Source organism: Mesoplodon mirus (genome assembly GCF_964341445.2).
Source record: "Mesoplodon mirus genome assembly, chromosome: 4".
NCBI lineage: Eukaryota > Metazoa > Chordata > Mammalia > Artiodactyla > Ziphiidae > Mesoplodon > Mesoplodon mirus.
This window is the reverse complement of record NC_138979.1, coordinates 167,534,568-167,552,276: the sequence shown is the minus strand read 5'-3', so window position 1 is coordinate 167,552,276 and position 17,709 is coordinate 167,534,568.

Below are 17,709 nucleotides of genomic sequence, written 5' to 3'. Positions count from 1 at the left end.
AATTGATTTGCCCAGAAAGCACTTAGCCAGGAAGCTTTCCAAAGAGGCCAGAGCCTCTTGTTCATGAGCCTGAGGAATTAGTAAACACAGTTTATGGCCAATAAAACCCCACACACAGCTTGGGCAAATAATAAGGTGAAAGCAGTTTCTTATTAAAGTTATGATTAGGTTTATCACATCTAATCATAACAGTCTCACCAGGGAGAAAAGTAAGCAAGTCTTCATTATGCACCACTACCTGCCAAAGGCAGAATTCTCTCAGGGAGAAAAAAGCTCACGTAAGCAATAGCATATTTTAGGAATACACACCTTTGCCCAAAGAATTTGGCCCAAAGTGGAACTTGCCTGGTAAGCAATTACTTGACCAGTTAGCTGAGCTGGATTGACCATGAAGCTAATGAGCTAAAGCTTCAGGGCCCCTCACTTACACAAACTCCTTCCAAGGCTCTGAGAGGAACCCTAACCATATGTTCACATCATCAGTATGTTTGTACAATTTTCCAAAATGAGAATTTTAATTACAACTTATTGAGACTGTTATCTTTTTCTACTCTGCTGTCCCCAGCATTGGACCTCCAACTGTGTTGGGTGATATTTGGGTAGCTAGGGCCTGAGCAGCAGTTCAGTTGGCGATACATTAGTTTTGGTTTATGTGATATATGGTTCTGAGTAACTTTTGCATATAGTTATTGCAAGTTCTCCCCTAGTAGGAATGGCCTCCAGGAATATCCCCACTGCCCACTGTGTCAACACATGCTGGCTTGTTATTGCTACACTAAAGGGGTACATTGCAGGACACATGCTGGACACAAAGGTGCCAGGCCAAAGTGTTTCCATCATGTGAACATGGTGCCCAAGATTGGTAGCATGAGGGGATTAGAGGAAAAACAAAGTTTGAAAGGTCTGGAGCTGGAAGTTAGTATGTGCAAAAATGTGAATAATTTTACACATCAGACATGTAAAATTATAAGTAGATTCAGTTCTCAAGGATGCATAATTAAAACAGAACTTTTCTCCCATCAAGAAAAGACTCAGTAATACACAAGACACAATTATGAACACCATACATGTCTTTTCTTTGATTGGAATCATGTAAAATAAAAATTGAACAGAATTTCTACGCTTAAAAGGGTACAAATCTGTAGCCATTCTATGGAGAAGTATATCTGTATTTTTATTATTATCAAAAATATAAACAAGTGTCAATCAACCTCTTTAGAGAAAAGACTGAATTATCTTTCTATTCTCTCAATAGAAAATGATATTATAAAATGCTATTATGTGAAGAAGCCATCAAAATGGCATGCAGGAAAAAAAGTTATGGAAAGCAAATGGCAGGCTGCTAAATAATGTAAAAAACATTATTTTTCTGTATTTTTTTTGTTTGTGATATTCATCACCTCTTTTAAAATGGCTGTGATTTCTTTGTCCAGATAAATATTCACTTCTACATCTAATTGTAGATTCATGAATTTTGATTATTTTTCTTAAAGAGGCCCCTGTATAAACTGTAGAAATTTCAAGACCATGAAACCTCGATTTCCCTGCCACTTGACCTCAAATGCAGTAATGTACATTCCAGGCTCAAGTGTTGTCTAACTCCATATACAGTTGGCCCTTGGTATCCACAGGGTATTGATTCCAGGACCCCCCTGCAGATACCAAACTCCACAGATGCTCAAGTCCCTTATATAAAATAGTAAAGTATTTGCATATAACCTATGCACATACTAGATTATTTATAATATCCAATAAATGTAAATAATTATAAATACAATTTAAATGTTATGTAAATAGTTGTTGGCACATTGAAAATTTGCTTTTTGGAACTTTCTGGAATTTATTTTTTCTCAAATGTTTTCAATCTAAGGTTGGTTGAATCTATGAATGCAGAACCCATAGCCAACTATACACAGAAGCAGATACTACCTAGGATGAAACATAAGGGGAAGTCTCAATGTTAGAAAGAATACATATCACAGATAGCATGATGGTTTCCATCTTCCCAGAAATGCAACTTAATCAATTGCCTTGAGAAGGTCTTCTAGAGATGGTAGAGTAGAAAGACCCTGAGGTTCACTTCCTCTCATGGGCACACCAAAATTACAACTATTTACAGAACAACTATCAATGAAGAAGACCAGAATCTACCAGAAGACATCTTCTACTGCTAAAGATATAAAGAAGGAGCCACAACAAGAAGGATAGGAGGGGTGGAGTCACGGTATAGTCAAGACCCATACCCCAAGTTGTGTAACCCATAAACAGGAGAATAATTACAATTATAATGGTTCTCCCCAAGGAGTGAGGGGTCTGAGCCCCACATCAGTCTCCCCAGCCTGGAGGTCCTGCACCAGAACGATGAGCCCCCAGAACACTTGGCTTGGAAGGCCAGCAGGACTTACTTTTGTGAGTCCCAGAGGGCTGTGGGAAACAAGACTCCACTCTTAAAGGATGCACACAAAACCTCACACACTCCAAGACCCAGGGAAAAAGCAGCAATTTGAAAGGATCCTGGGTTAGACCCACCTGCTGATCTTGGAGAGTCTCCCGGAGAGGCAGGAGGCAACTGGAGCTCACAATGGGGACATAAAAACTGGAAGAGCCATTTTGGGGAGCTCCTTCTACCATGTGGACACTGGTACTGGCAAAAGCCATTCTAGAATCCTCATTTAGCTTATCACCCTCAGAACCCAGCTCCACTGCCACCCACCAGCCTATAGGCACCAGTACTGGGATGTGTCAGGCCAATTAACTAACCTGTCAAGGCACAGCCCCACCTACCAGGAAACAAGCTGCTTTAAGACTGGCTTAGCCCACAGCCACCCCTGAACAAAGCCCTGCCCACCAGAGGGCCCAGAATGCAGGCCTATATACCAGTCTAATGCAGGCATTAGACCTGGGACCCCCCAGAGCACTGCAGCCAGAGAACCCAGGACCTAGCTCTGCCTACCAGCAAGACTGCTCTAGCCTCAGGACCAGCCTCACCCACCAGCAGGAAGACAGCAGTACCAGGACAACTGCAACCTCATAGCCTGCCATGGTGGACCCAGCCTACCCAATAGCTCTGAGATAGGCGGGGCCATAAACCAAGCCCCAAATACCAGCAGGCCAATACAAGCTTCAGGATACCCGGCACCCCACAGCCAGCTGTGTCAGGAACTGGACCCACCCAGCAGTTGTTCAGCACCAGCTCTTGGACCCTTGAGCCCTACAGCCCAACCCCAGGACCCAATTCTGCCCACCAGTGGGCTGGCACTAGCCCCAACACCTGACTTCACCCACAAGTGGGCAAGTACCTGTCCTGGGATCCCCTGGACCCTGATTCCACCCACCAGTAAGCCAGCACTAAACCCAGGGCCCCCTGGGGTTACACAACCAGCCACCTCATGACCAGGCCCTGCCAACTAGTGGTGGGCAGACTCCACACAAGGCTAGGCCTGGCAACCAACAAAACCAGAGGCTAACCCAGACTGCCTATAGTAGTCAACCTGCCACAAGAGGAGGACCCACACAACCCACACAGAGGGTACCCCTAGAGCACAGAGCTTTGGTGACCAGAGGGGAGTGCATTGCTGGGACACATAGGACATCTCCTACAAAAGGTTACTCCTCCAAGATCGGGAAATGCAACCACCCTACCAGATAACATAGAAATAAAAACAGCAAGTTAGGAAAAACGTCAGCAGAGGAAAATGTCCAAATGAAGGGATACAATAAAACCCCAAAAAAGGAACTAAGTGAACTAGAGATAGGTAATCTACCTGTGAAAAAGTTCAAGGTAATGAATTTAAAGATTATCAAAGAACCTGGGAGAAGAATGGATGAACAGTTAGAAGTTTTTACAACAAGTTAGAAAATATAAAGAACAACCAAAAAGACATAAAGAATATAGTAACAGAAATGAAAAGTACACTAGAAGGGATCAATAATGGTCTAAATGATATAGAGGAACAGACCAACAAGGTGGAAGACAGAGTAGTGTAAATCACTGTAGATGAACAGAAAAAAGAAAGAAAAGAGATGAGGATAGTTTAAGAGACATCTAGGACAAAATCAATCATACTAATGGTTGCATTATATAGGGGTCCCAGAAGGAGAAGACAGAGAAAAAGAGACAGAGAACATATTTGAAGACATGATAGCTGAAAACTTCTCTAACCTGGGAAAGGAAACAGACATCCAAGTTCAGGAAGCACAGAGTGCCAAACAAGATGATGGCGGTCCAGTGGTTAGGACTCCATGCTTCCACTGCAGGGGGCACGGGTTCGATACCTGGTTGGGAAACTAAGATCCCGCATGCCACACAGGGCAGCCAAAAAAAGAAAAAAATAGAAGAACTCAAAGAGGGCCACACCAAGACACACTGTAATTAAAAATGGCAAAAATTAAGGATAAAGAGAGAATATTAAAAGCAGAAAGGGAAAACAAGTTACATACAAGGGAACTCCCAAAAGGCTATTATCTGATTTTTCAGCAGAAACTCTGCAGGCCAGGAAGGAGCAACACAATATATTTAAAGTGATGAAAGAGAAAAACCTACAACTAAGAATACTCTACTTGACAAGGCTCTCATTCAGTTTTGATGGCAAGATCAAGTTTTACATTCAAGCAAAAGCTAAAAGAGTTTGGCACCACCAAACCAGGTTAACAAGAAATGTAAAAAGGACTTCTCTAAGCAAAAAAGAAAAGGCCACAACTAGAAATGAAAATTATGAAAGGAAAAATCTCATAGGTAAAGACAAATATACAGTAAAGGTAGTGAATCAACCACATACAAAGCTAGTAGGAAAGATAAAAGACAAAAGTAGTAAAATCATCTATACCCAAAAAGCAGTTAATGGATACATACACACACACACACACACACACACAAATAGATGTAAAATATGATGTCAAAAGCAGTCATTATGAGGGGAGGGGAGTAAAAATGCAGGGTTCTCAAAATGCGTTTGAAATTAAGTAATCAGTAACTTAAAATAATCATGTATATGTATATAGATTGCTATATACAAACCTCATGGTAACCACAAAACAAAACTCTATAATAGCTACACACATTAAAAAGAGAAAGGGCTCCAAACATAACATTAAAGACAGTTACCAAATCACAAAGGAAGAGAACAACGGAAGAAGAAAGGAACAAAAAGAACTACAAAAACAACCACCAAACAGTTTTTTAAATGGCAATAAGTACATCCATATCAATAATTACTTTAAATGTAAAAGAATTAATGCTCTAATCAAAAAACATAGAGTGGCTGAATGGATACAAAAATAAGATCCGTATATATGCTGCCTGAAAGAGGCTCACTTCAGATTTAAAGGCCCACAGACTGAAACTGAGGGGATGGAAAAAGGAATACCATGCAAATGGAAATCAAAAGAAAACCAGGATAGCAATATTTATATCAGACAAAATAGATTTTAAAACAGACTGTTACAAGAGACAAAGAAGGACGTTACATAATAATCAAGGGATCAATCCAAGAAGATATAACAATTTAAAATATATATACACACAAACATAGGACCACCTAAATACATATTATTAACATCATATTAATATAAGCAAATATTAACATACATGAAGGGGGAAATTAACAGTAACACAATAATAGTAGGGGACCTTAACACCCCATTTACATCAATGAACAGATGATCCAGACAGAATCTGTCTGGCCTTAAATGACACATTAGATCAGATGCACTTATTAAATACATATAGAACATTCCATGCAAAAGCTACAGTATACACATTCTTCTCAAGTGCACTTGGAACACTCTCCACATCCTAGGTCACTAGACAAGGCTCATAAAATTTAAGAAAATTGAAATCATATCAAGAATCTTTTCCAATCATAATATTTTGAGACTAGAAATCAGCTACAAGCTAAAATGCAAAACACACAAACACATAGAGGCTAAACAATACACCACTAAACAACCAATGGATCACTGAAGAAATCAAACAGGAAATCAAAAAATTACCTGGAGACAAATGAAAATGGAAACACACCAATGTAAAAATCTATGGGACACAGCAAAAGCATTTCTAACGGGGAAATTTATAGCAATACCTGTCACCTCAGGGAACAAAAAAAATCTCAGATAAACAACCTAAAGTTACACCTAAAGCAACTAAAGAAAGAACAAACAAAACCCAAAGTTAGTAGAAGGAAAGAAATCATAAAGATCAGAGTAGAAATAAATGAAATAGAGACTGAAAAAACAATAGAAAAGATCCATAAACTAAAAGCTGGTTCTTTGAAAAGATAAACAAAATTGATAAAACTTTAGCCAGATTCACCAAGGAAAAATAAGGGGGGCAGGGAGCAGGCTCAAATCAATAAAGTCAGAAATGAAAAAAAAAAGAAATTATAACCAAATTATAACCACACAAATACAAAGGATCATAAGAGTCTACTATGAACAACTATATACCAATAAAATGGACAACACATAGGAAACAGACAAATTCTTAGAAATGTACAATATCCCAAGACTGAATCAGGAAGAAATGGAAAATATAAATACACCAATTACCACTAATGAAATTGAATCAGTAATTAAAAAAACAAAAAACAAAAAAACTTCCAACAAAGAGAAGTCCTGGACCTGGTGCCTTCACAGATGAATTCTACCAAACATTTAGAGAAGACTTAACATGTAGCCTTCTGAAACTATTCCAAAAAATTGCAGAGGAAGGAATACTTCTGAACTCATTTTATGAGGCCACCATCACCCTGATACCAAAACCAGACAAAGATATAACAAAAAAGGAAAACTTCAGGCCAATATCACTGATGAACATAGATGAGAAAATCATCAACAAAATATTAGCAAACTGAATCCAACAGTACATTAAAAGGATCAAACACCATGATCAAGTGGGATTTATCCCAGGGATGAAGGATGGTTCAATAGCTGCAAATCAATCAATGTGGTACACCACATTAACAAATTGAGTAATAAAAACCACATGATCATCTCAATAGATGCAGTAAAAGCTTTTGCCAAATTCAACATCCATTTATGAGGAAAACTCTCTAGAAAGTGGGTAAAGAGGGAATATACCTCAGTGTAATAAAGGCCATATATAAGCTCACAACTAACATCAAACTCAACAGTGAAATGCTGTGGACAGTTCCTCTAAGATCATGAATAAGACATGGATGCCCATTCTCACCACTTTTATTCAATATAGTATGGAATAAGTCCTAGCCACGGCAATCAGACAAGAAAAAGAAATAAAAGTAATTCAAATTGTAAAGGAAGTAAAAAAGCTACTGTTTGTAGATGACATGATACTATACATAGAAAATCCTAAAGACACCACAAAAAAATTACTAGAACTCATTAATGAATTCAGTTAAGTTGTGGGACACAAAATAATATACAGAACTCTGTTGCATTTCTATACATTAACAATGAACTATCAGAAAGAAAATTAAGGAAACAATCCCACTTATAACTGCATCAAAAAGAATAAAATATATAGGAATAAACTTATTTAAAGAGGTAAAATACCTCTACTCGGAAAACTATAAGATACTGATGAAAGAAATTGAAAAGAACACAAACAGATGAAAAGATATACTGGGCTCATGGACTGGAAGAATTAATATTGTTAAAATGACCATAGTACCCAAGGCAATTTACAGATTTGATGCAAGCCCCATCAAATTAGCAACAGCATTTTTCACAGAACTAGAATAAATAATTTCAAAATTTGTATGGAAACACAAATGACCCTAAATAGCCAAAACAAACTCAAGAAAGAACAAAGCTGGAGAAATCATGCTCCCTAACTTCAGACTATGCTACAATGCTACAGTAATCAAAAAGTATGGTACTGGCACAAAAACAGACACATAGATCAAGAGATCAGAATAGAGAGCCCAGAAATAAAACCATGTGCTCATAATCAATTAATCTATGAAAAAAGAGGCAAGAATATACAATGGAGAAAAGACAGTCTCTTCAATAAATGGTGCTGGGAAAACTGGACAGCCTCATGTAAAAGAATGAAATTAGAACATTTTCTGACACCACATACAGAAATAAATTCAAAATAGATTAAAGTCCTAAATATAAGACCAGAAACCATAACACACCTAGAAAAAAATTAGGCAGAACACTCTTTGACATAAATTGTAGCAATATTTTTTTGGATTTGTCTCCTAAGGCAAAGGAAACAAAACAAATGAGACCTAATTAAACTTAAAAGCTTTTGCACAGCAAAGGAAACCATTGACAAAATGAAAAGACAACTTATGGGATGGGAGAAAATATTTGCAAATGATGTGACAAATTAGGGGCTAATACCCAAAATATATAAACTCAAGTCAAAAAAACAAACAACCCAACCAAAAAATGGGCAGAAGACCTGAATAGATATTTTTCCAAAGAAGACATACAGATGGCCAACAGGCACATGAAAAGATGCTCAACATTACTAATCATCAGAAAAATGCAAATCAAAACAACAAGGAGCTATCACCTCACACATATCAAAACGATTATTATGAAAAAGACCACAAATAGCAAATGATGGCAAAGATGTGGAGAAAAGTGAACCCTTGTACACTGTTGGTGGGAATGTAAACTGGTATAGCCACTGTGGAAAATATTATGAAGGTTTCTTTAAAAACTATAAATAGAACTACCATATGATCCAGCGATTCCACTTTTGGGTATACATCAGAAAAAAATAAAAACACTAATTTGAAAAGATACATGCACCCCAAGTTCATAGCATCATTATTTATAATTGCCAAGATATGGAAGCAACCTAAGTGTCCATCAACAGATGACTGGATATAAAAGAAGTGGTATATACAAAATGGAATACTACTCAGCCATAAAAAATAATTAAATTTTGCCATTTGTAAAATGTGGATGGACATGGAAAGTATTATGCTTAGTGAAATAAGTCAGAGAATAGCAAATACTGTATGTTATTGCTCATATGTGAAATCTATATATAACAAAAAAGAAACAGATTCACAGATATAGAGAACAAACTAGTCGTTACCAGTGGGGTAGGGAAGGGAGGAGGGGCAAGATAGGGATAGGGGATTAAGAGGTACAAACTATTATGTATAAAAGAAATAAGCTACAAGTATACATCATGAAGCACAGGGAATATAGTCAATATTTTATAACTATAAATGGAGTATAATCTATAAAAATTTTGACTCACTATATTGTACACCTATAACTAATATATTATATATCAACTATGCCTCAATAAAAAATAATAAATTTTAAAAATCTTAGAGTTAAAAAAAAAGTAGGTCATCTAGTGTTCACTGTCATCTAGCAAGGAGCTATTAAAGCTGGACTTCACAAAACTGCTTTCTAGTTCTATCTTTGTCCATAACATCTTCTAACGAGAAAGAAGTCAGATGATTTCTCTGTGCCTTATTTTCTTCATGCTGAAAATAGGTTGCCCTCTGGGCAAACTCTTCCTTACTATCTACACAAAATGGCTCAATCTCATTCCCACCCTCACCCCACTTACTGAGCCTTCCTAGAGAGCTCTCCACCTCATGGGCCTCTATCCCTCCAAGTTTCTACTGCACTGTGTTCTTGACTGTCCCACTTACATGTCACTCCCTGCACCTGGAGTCCTCTCTCCTCCCCACTCCTGTCTTACTTCATTCTTTTACAAAATACTTAGACAAGGATATTTTATGCAGCAGGTTTTTACTAAATATTTTGGTAATGGAGGGAGATTACAGCGCAGAGCTCAATAAAATATCATTTAGAATAAACATCACATATCACACTCTGCCTCAAAATTCATCAAACACATCTTTCCCAGAAAATATTTCACCTAAGGCCGTAAGCCCCAAGCTTCCTCTTGCTGACGTTATTCTCTCAAGAACCTTTAAGTTTGTTAAATCCTTTCTTAATCCAATTGACAAGTGAAAAATTTTTTTCTTTATTGTATAGATCATATTTAATCATTTTTGACTAAATGTATCCAAAATAGAAAACGTCCTGGTGTGGTGATATGGCTATACTTCATATGGAAATAGGTCTATTCAGGCATTTAAAACAAACAAAAAAAAGAGGTCAATTCTCTCTCGAAGAATTCATTCTGGTTTCTTCCTTGGCTAACCAACTCAAACTACATGCAGCTTTTGAAAGTAGAAATTTATCTCCAATTTTTCAAGTATTAGAAAACTCACAAGAATAAAATGGAAAACTATTGTGAAACCTTTTTAAAAGTTAAAGTTGTATACTAAGTAAGATGTTATAAAGTATGCATACATAGAATAACACGATCATTTATTACATAATTGCTAGTGGAACTGTTATTGCCACTTCAGAGTTATCATTTTGAATTTCTCTTTTTCCTGCCATTAAATCAAGTCCTGTTCCAGAAATATGCAGATTAGATAGTAACACAAGGAATCAGAGAGATAAGACAAACGTATACAGCTATTCAGACCACTTTATAGGTCACTGTTAGAAAAACCCAGCTGTATTACCTACCAGCCCAGGAAGGGCTGCACCCATTCTTCCAATGAAGGTAAAAAGTCCTACTCACATATATCAATTTGCTTACCCAGGCCTCCAATTCCTGTATATGAAACAGGGCCAAGAGATGAGAGAAAGAAACTATGTCCTCCTTAAACACAGAACTTTCCTTTAGATAAAAGAATTATAGGAGACCTTAGAGATCATTTATTCTACTAGCTCTATTTTAAAGATAAGGAAAACTGAGACCCAAAGAACCTAAATGGCAGATACAGGAACATACTAATATTTGAGGCCAAGCTGGGCACCCATCCATCTCTCCTGACCCAGGCCATTCTCATCTCTGAAACATGATCTACTTACATAAGTGTGGGATGCTAAGAAGATTTATCTTTAGGTTTTAGCTATTCAGAATATGGACTCCATGGAGCATGTACCAATGACACAGCAATTCAATATATCAGTTCTATGTTTAGTCACAACAACAACCTACTAGTTTTAAAAAATTTTTTTAAACTTAAATTCATTCAATGCTTGGCTTGTTAATATTCCTTTTTCTTTTTCCTTTCAGAAATAAAATGTTGATTTATCACTGAATACTCAATGCTATCAGCATTTAATTGCATAAAGGTTAACTGTGAAGCTAGGTGGGAGTTTTAACAAAGGGATCAATCCCTTTATTACAGGAGTAATGAGTTTCCCATGGTTCACTGGCGTACCATACCTCCTTGCCTTCCCAATGCTAGGTTAAACCCTCTGCTGCCTATCTAGGTGTTAATCACTTGTCCCTAACAGCTGATCAAGGGCATTAAAAAAAAAAAAACAGAAGAGAGAATAGGAAATAGAAAAAGAATAATGACCTAACTGTGTTAGCACTACAATAATACATCTCAAAGTCTGAATTTCTGAGGAACGATATTAGTCAAGGTTTCTTTATTGCAAATGACAGAAACTCACTTGCAGGTTAGGCAAAACAGGAAAATTAATGGAATGAGAATGAAATGTCATATAAGAGCCAGAAGAAAAGGGAGTGCAGCTGAACCTCAAGGACAACCGGAATTACCATCCATTCTCTCATCTGAGTCTCTGTGCAGTTTTATTTCATTCTCAGAAACTAACTTAAACCACAGTGGGAAGCATGACTGATAGCAATTCCCCTTCCTTATACCCCTAGCACTCAGAGGATATCCAAGCTTTGAAAGTCCCCAAGGAAGAACACAATTGGCCCAACTTGAGTAGGTATTCATTTCTAGACAACTTGCTTATGGTCAGGCAGATGGGACCTCACCAGGCAAAAATTTCACAACTGAATAAAGGAAGTGCTGCTTCCAAAGGAAAGGAGAAGTGCTTGGCAGATTAAAAATTAAAAATAATTTAATATTCACTAAAAATATTTTCAATTAGGAAAGCTATGAGTATTTCACTAGGGACAGCAGCATTACAGGCAGTGCTGGTCTCTATTTCCAAATTTAATAGCTCTGACCTCGTGCCAGTGCTGTAATCCACTAAGCTACCTTGACCTTGGTAATTAATTCATAAAATGGCAATAAATATTTTAAATTCCTGAAGGCAGAGACTAGAGCAGGCATGTGGCAGCCACAGGCACGAGCCTCACAGACTTCCTCCATGGGACGTGCACTTGACCTAGGGCCTCAGCTGCTGTGTTTTAAAATTCATTGCCTGATTTGTGCCAAGGCTGCTCCAAGACAATGACTGAGAAGGGGGTGGAGTGGAAGACTGTACAGGGAAGACCCATTCCTGGGAGACATGGTACTCTATGTCATCCAACCTTGGCTCAGTCTCCCCAGCAGCCTCGCTGCATCTCTCTCCAACTGCATGGCAGTCTACAATGCTTCAATCCAAACTTCTCACCTTCTCTCGGTCACTTGGGATCAGACTTGCATTATGGTCAGACACATCTCCCAGGTTTTTTTTTTTTTTTAACTCCCTCCCTATTTCCTTTTACCCATGCATTTCCCCTAATAAAATCCTTGCACGTTTAGTCCTACCTTCACACTGCTTCTCAGAGGACCTGGAGTAATACAAGATGGTATCAAGTTTCCTTCATGAGCTATGAGACAACTTTATGCTTGTCAGCTACGATAACAGTTTCCATGAAGGACTGAATCAACTGGGAATGTTTTTAAGTACTGATTCCATTTACCCCTCCTACACCTGCTGAAACAAAGTCTCCCAAGCTTATACCTAGAATTCTATATTTTATAATAATATAGGGTCTTGTGCTCAGTGTGGTAGTCAGAGCTCTTCAATATTTCCTCTTGCCCTCCCACCATTCAGGACACTCAATAGGACTGAACTCCTTGTCTCTCTCACTGTCAGGAAGGGAACTTATGGCTAATGTTGGCCAATCAGCTTTGAGAAGAAATGACATATTATTTCCAGGCCAAAGTATCAATATTTAATTACCAGTTTGAGAACCTCCAGATTAGTACTACCCCAAGTGTGGACTGTAAACTGGTCCTGTTTCCCAGTCCATGATAAGATAATGGAAATAAACATTTAGAAACTTTAATAGTAATTTAATATTCTGCAACATTTAAATGTGTGATCAATAATTTATCTTTATTATATTTTATAAAATTAGTCCATGACAGATTAGAAATAAAATAGATAAATAAAAATTGGGAACTGTGAACCAAGATGGCGGAGTAGAAGGATGTGCTCTCACTCCCTCTTGTGAGAACACCAGAATCACAACTAGCTGCTGGACAATCATCGACAGGAAGACACTGAAACTCACCAAAAAAGATACCCCACATCCAGGCTTCCCTGGTGGCGCAGTGGTTGACAGTCCACCTGCCAATGCAAGGGACACGGGTTCATGCCCCGGTCCGGGAAGATCCCACATGCCGCGCAGCAGCTGGGCCCGTGAGCCATGGCCGCTGGGCCTGCGCGTCCGGAGCCTGTGCTCCGCAACGGGAGAGGCCACAACACTGAGAGGCCCACATACCACAAAAAAAAGAAAAAAAAAAAAGATACCTCACATCCAAAGACAAAGGAGAAGCCACAATGAGATGGTAGGAGGGGCGCAGTCACAGCAAAATCAAATCCCATAACTGCTGGGTGGGTGACTCACAGACTGGAGAACACTTATACCACAGAAGTCCACCCACTGGAGTGAAGGTTCTGAGCCTCACGTCAGGCTTCCCAACCTGGGGGTCTGGCAACAGGATGAGGAATTCCTAGAGAATCAGACTTTGAAGGCTAGTGGGATTTGATTGCAGGACTTCGACAGGACTGGGGGAAACAAAGACTCACTCTTGGAGGGCACACACAAAGTAGTGTGCGCATCAGGATCCAGGGGAAGGAGCAGTTAACCCAGGGGAGACTGAACCAGACCTACCTGCTAGTGTTGGAGGGTCTTCTGCAGAGGCGTTGGGAGGGGGGTGTGGCTCACCATGGGGACAAGGACACTGGCAGCAGAAGTTCTGGGAAGTACTTCTTGGCGTAAGCCCTCCCAGACTTTGCCATCAGCCCCACCAAAGAGCCTAGGTAGGCTCTAGTGTTGGGCTACCTCAGGCCAAACAAGCAACAGGGAGGGAACCCAGCCCCACCCATCAGCAGTCAAGTGGATTAAAGTTTTACTGAGCTCTGCCCACCAGAGCAACATCCAGCTCTACCCACCACCAGTCCCTCCCATCAGGAAACCTGCACAAGCCTCTTAGATAGCCTCATCCACCAGAGGGCACACAGCAGAAGCAAGCAGAACTAGAATCCTGCAGCCTCTAAAACAAAAACCACATTCACAGAAAGACAGACAAGATGAAAAGGCAGAGGGCTATGTACCAGATGAAGGAACAAGATAAAACCCCAGAAAAACAACTAAATGAAGTGGACATAAGCAACGTTCCAGAAAAAGAATTCAGAATAATGATAGTGAGGATGATCCAGGACCTCAGAAAAACAATGGAGGCAAAGATCAAGAGGATGCAAGAAATGCTTAACAAAGACCCAGAAGAATTAAAGAACAAAAAACCAGAGATGAACAATACAATAACTGAAAACTACAGTAGAAGGAATCACTAGCAGAATAACTGAGTCAGAAGAACAGACAAGTGACCTGGAAGACAGAATGGTGGAATTTACCACTGCAGAGCAGAATAAAGAAAAAAGAATGAAAAGAAATGAAGACAGCCTAAGAGACCTCTGGGACAACATTAAACACAACAACATTCACATTATTGGGGTCCCAGAAGGAGAAGAGAGAGAAAGACCTGAGAAAATATTTGAAGAGATTATAGTCGAAAACTTCCCTAACATGGGAAAGGAAATAGCCACCCAAGTCCAGGAAGCACAACAAGTCCCATACAGGATAAACCCAAGAAGAAACACTATGAGACACATAGTAATCAAATTGGCAAAAATTAAAGAAAAAGAAAAATTATTGAAAGCAGCAAGGAAAGATCGACAAATAACATACAAGGGAACTCCCATAAGGTTAACAGCTGATTTCTCAGCAGAAACTCTACAAGCCAGAAGGGAGTGGCATGATATACTTAAAGTGATGAAAGGGAAGAACATACAGCCAAGATTACTCTACTCGGCAAGGATCTCATCCAGATACGATGGAGAAATCAAAAGCTTTACAGACAAGCAAAAGCTAAGAGAATTCAGCACCACCAAACCAGCTCGACAACAAATGCTAAAGGAACTTCTCTAACTGGGAAACACAAGGAGAAAAAAAGGACCCACAAAACAAACCCAAAACAATTAAGAAAATGGTATTAGGAATATACATCTCGATAATTACCTTAAACATGAATGGATTGAATGCTCCAACCAAAAGACACAGGCTTGCTGAATGGATACAAAAACAAGACCCATATATATGCTGTGTACAAGAGACCCACTTCAGACTTAGGGACACATACAGACTGAAAGTGAGGGGATGGAAAAAGATATTCCATGCAAATGGAAATCGAGAGAAAGCTGGAGTAGCAACACTCGTATCAGATAAAATAGACTTTAAAATAAAGAATGTTACAAGAGACAAGGAAGGACACTACATAATGATCAAGGGATCAATCCAAGAACAAGATATAACAATTATAAATATTTATGCACCCAACAAAGGAGCACCTCAATACATAAGGCAACTGCTAACAGCTGTAAAAGAGGAAATCGACAGTAACACAATAATAGTAGGGGACTTTAACACCTCACTTACACCAATGGACAGATCATCCAAAATGAAAATAAATAAAGAAACAGAAGCTTTAAATGACACAATAGACCAGATGGATTTAATTGATATTTATAGGACATTCCATCCAAAAACTGCAGATTACACTTTCTCCTCAAGTGCGCATGGAACATTCTCCAGGATAGACCACATCTTGGGTTACAAATCAAGCCTCAGTAAATTTAAGATAACTGAAATCATATCAAGCATCTTTTCTGACCACAACGCTATTAGATTAGAAATGAATTACAGGGGAAAAAAAGTGAAAAAAACAAACACATGGAGGCTAAACACTACGTTACTAAATAACCAAGAGATCACTGAAGAAATCAAAGAGGATATAAAAAAATACATAGAGACAAATGACAATGAAAACACGACAATCCGCAACCTGTGGGATATAGCAAAAACAGTTCTAAGAGGGAAGTTTATAGCTATACAAGCCTACCTCAAGAAAGAAGAAAAATCTCAAATAAATAATCTAACCTTACACCTAAAGGAGGCAGAGAAAGAAGAACAAACAAAACCCAAAGTTAGCAGAAGGAAAGAAATCATAAAGATCAGAGCAGAAAACACTGATATACAAACAAAGAAAACAATAGCAATAAAACTAAAAGTTTGTTCTTTGAGGAGATAAACAAAATTGATAAACAATTAGCCAGACTCATCAAGAAAAAGAGGGAGAGGACTCAAATCAATAAAATTGGAAATGAAAAAGAAGTTACAAGAGACACCGCAGAAATACAAAGCATCCTAAGAGACTACTACAAGCAACTCTATGCCAATAAAATGGACAACCTAGAAGAAATGGTCAAATTCTTAGAAAGGTATAACCTTCCAAGACTGAGCCAGAGAGAAACAGAAAATATGAACAGACCAATTACAAGTAATGAAACTGAAACTGTGACTAAAAATCGTCCAACAAACAAAAGTCCAGGACCAGATGGCTTCACAGGTGAATTCTATCAAACATTTAGAGAAAAGCTAACACTTATCCTTCTCAAACTCTTCCAAAAACTTGAGGAGAAACGAACACTCCCAAACTCATTCTACATGGCCACCATCACCCTGATACCAAAACCAGACAAACATACTACAAAAAAAGAAAATTACAAACCAATATCACTGATGAATATAGATGCACAAATCCTCAACAAAATACTCGCAAAAAGAATCCAACAACACATTAAAAGGATCATAAACCATGATCAAGTGGGATTTATCCCAGGGATACAAGGATTCTTCAATATATGCAAATCAATCAATGTGATACACCATATTAACAAATTGAATAAAAACCATATGATCATCTCAATAGATGCAGAAAAAGCTTCTCACAAAATTCAACACCGATTTATGATAAAAACTTTCCAAAAAGTGGGCATAGAGGGAACCTACCTCAACATAATAAAGGCCATATACGACAAACCCACAGCAAACATCATTCTCAATGGTGAAAAACTGAAAGCATTTTCTCTAAGATCAGGAACAAGACAAGGATGTCCACTCTCATCGCTATTATTCAACATAGTTTTGGAAGTCCTAGCCTCAACAATCAGAGAAGAAAAAGAAATAAAAGGAATACAAAATTGAAAAATAAGAAGTAAAACTGTCACTGTTTGCAGATGACATGATACTATACATAGAGATTCCTAAAGATGCCACTAGAAAACTACTAGAGCTAATCAATGAATTTGGTAAAGTTGCAGGATACAAAATTAATGCACAGAAATCTCTTGCATTCCTATACACTAATGATGAAAAATCTGAAAAAGAAATTAAGGAAACACACCCATTTACCATTGCAACAAAAAGAATAAAACACCTAGGAATAAACCTACCTAGGGAGACAAAAGACCTGTATGCAGAAAACTATAAGACACTGATGAAAGAAATTAAAGACGATACCAACAGATGGAGAGATATACCATGTTCTTGGATTGGAAGAATCAATATTGTGAAAATGACTATACTACCCAAAGCAATCTACAGATTCAATGCAATCCCTATCAGAT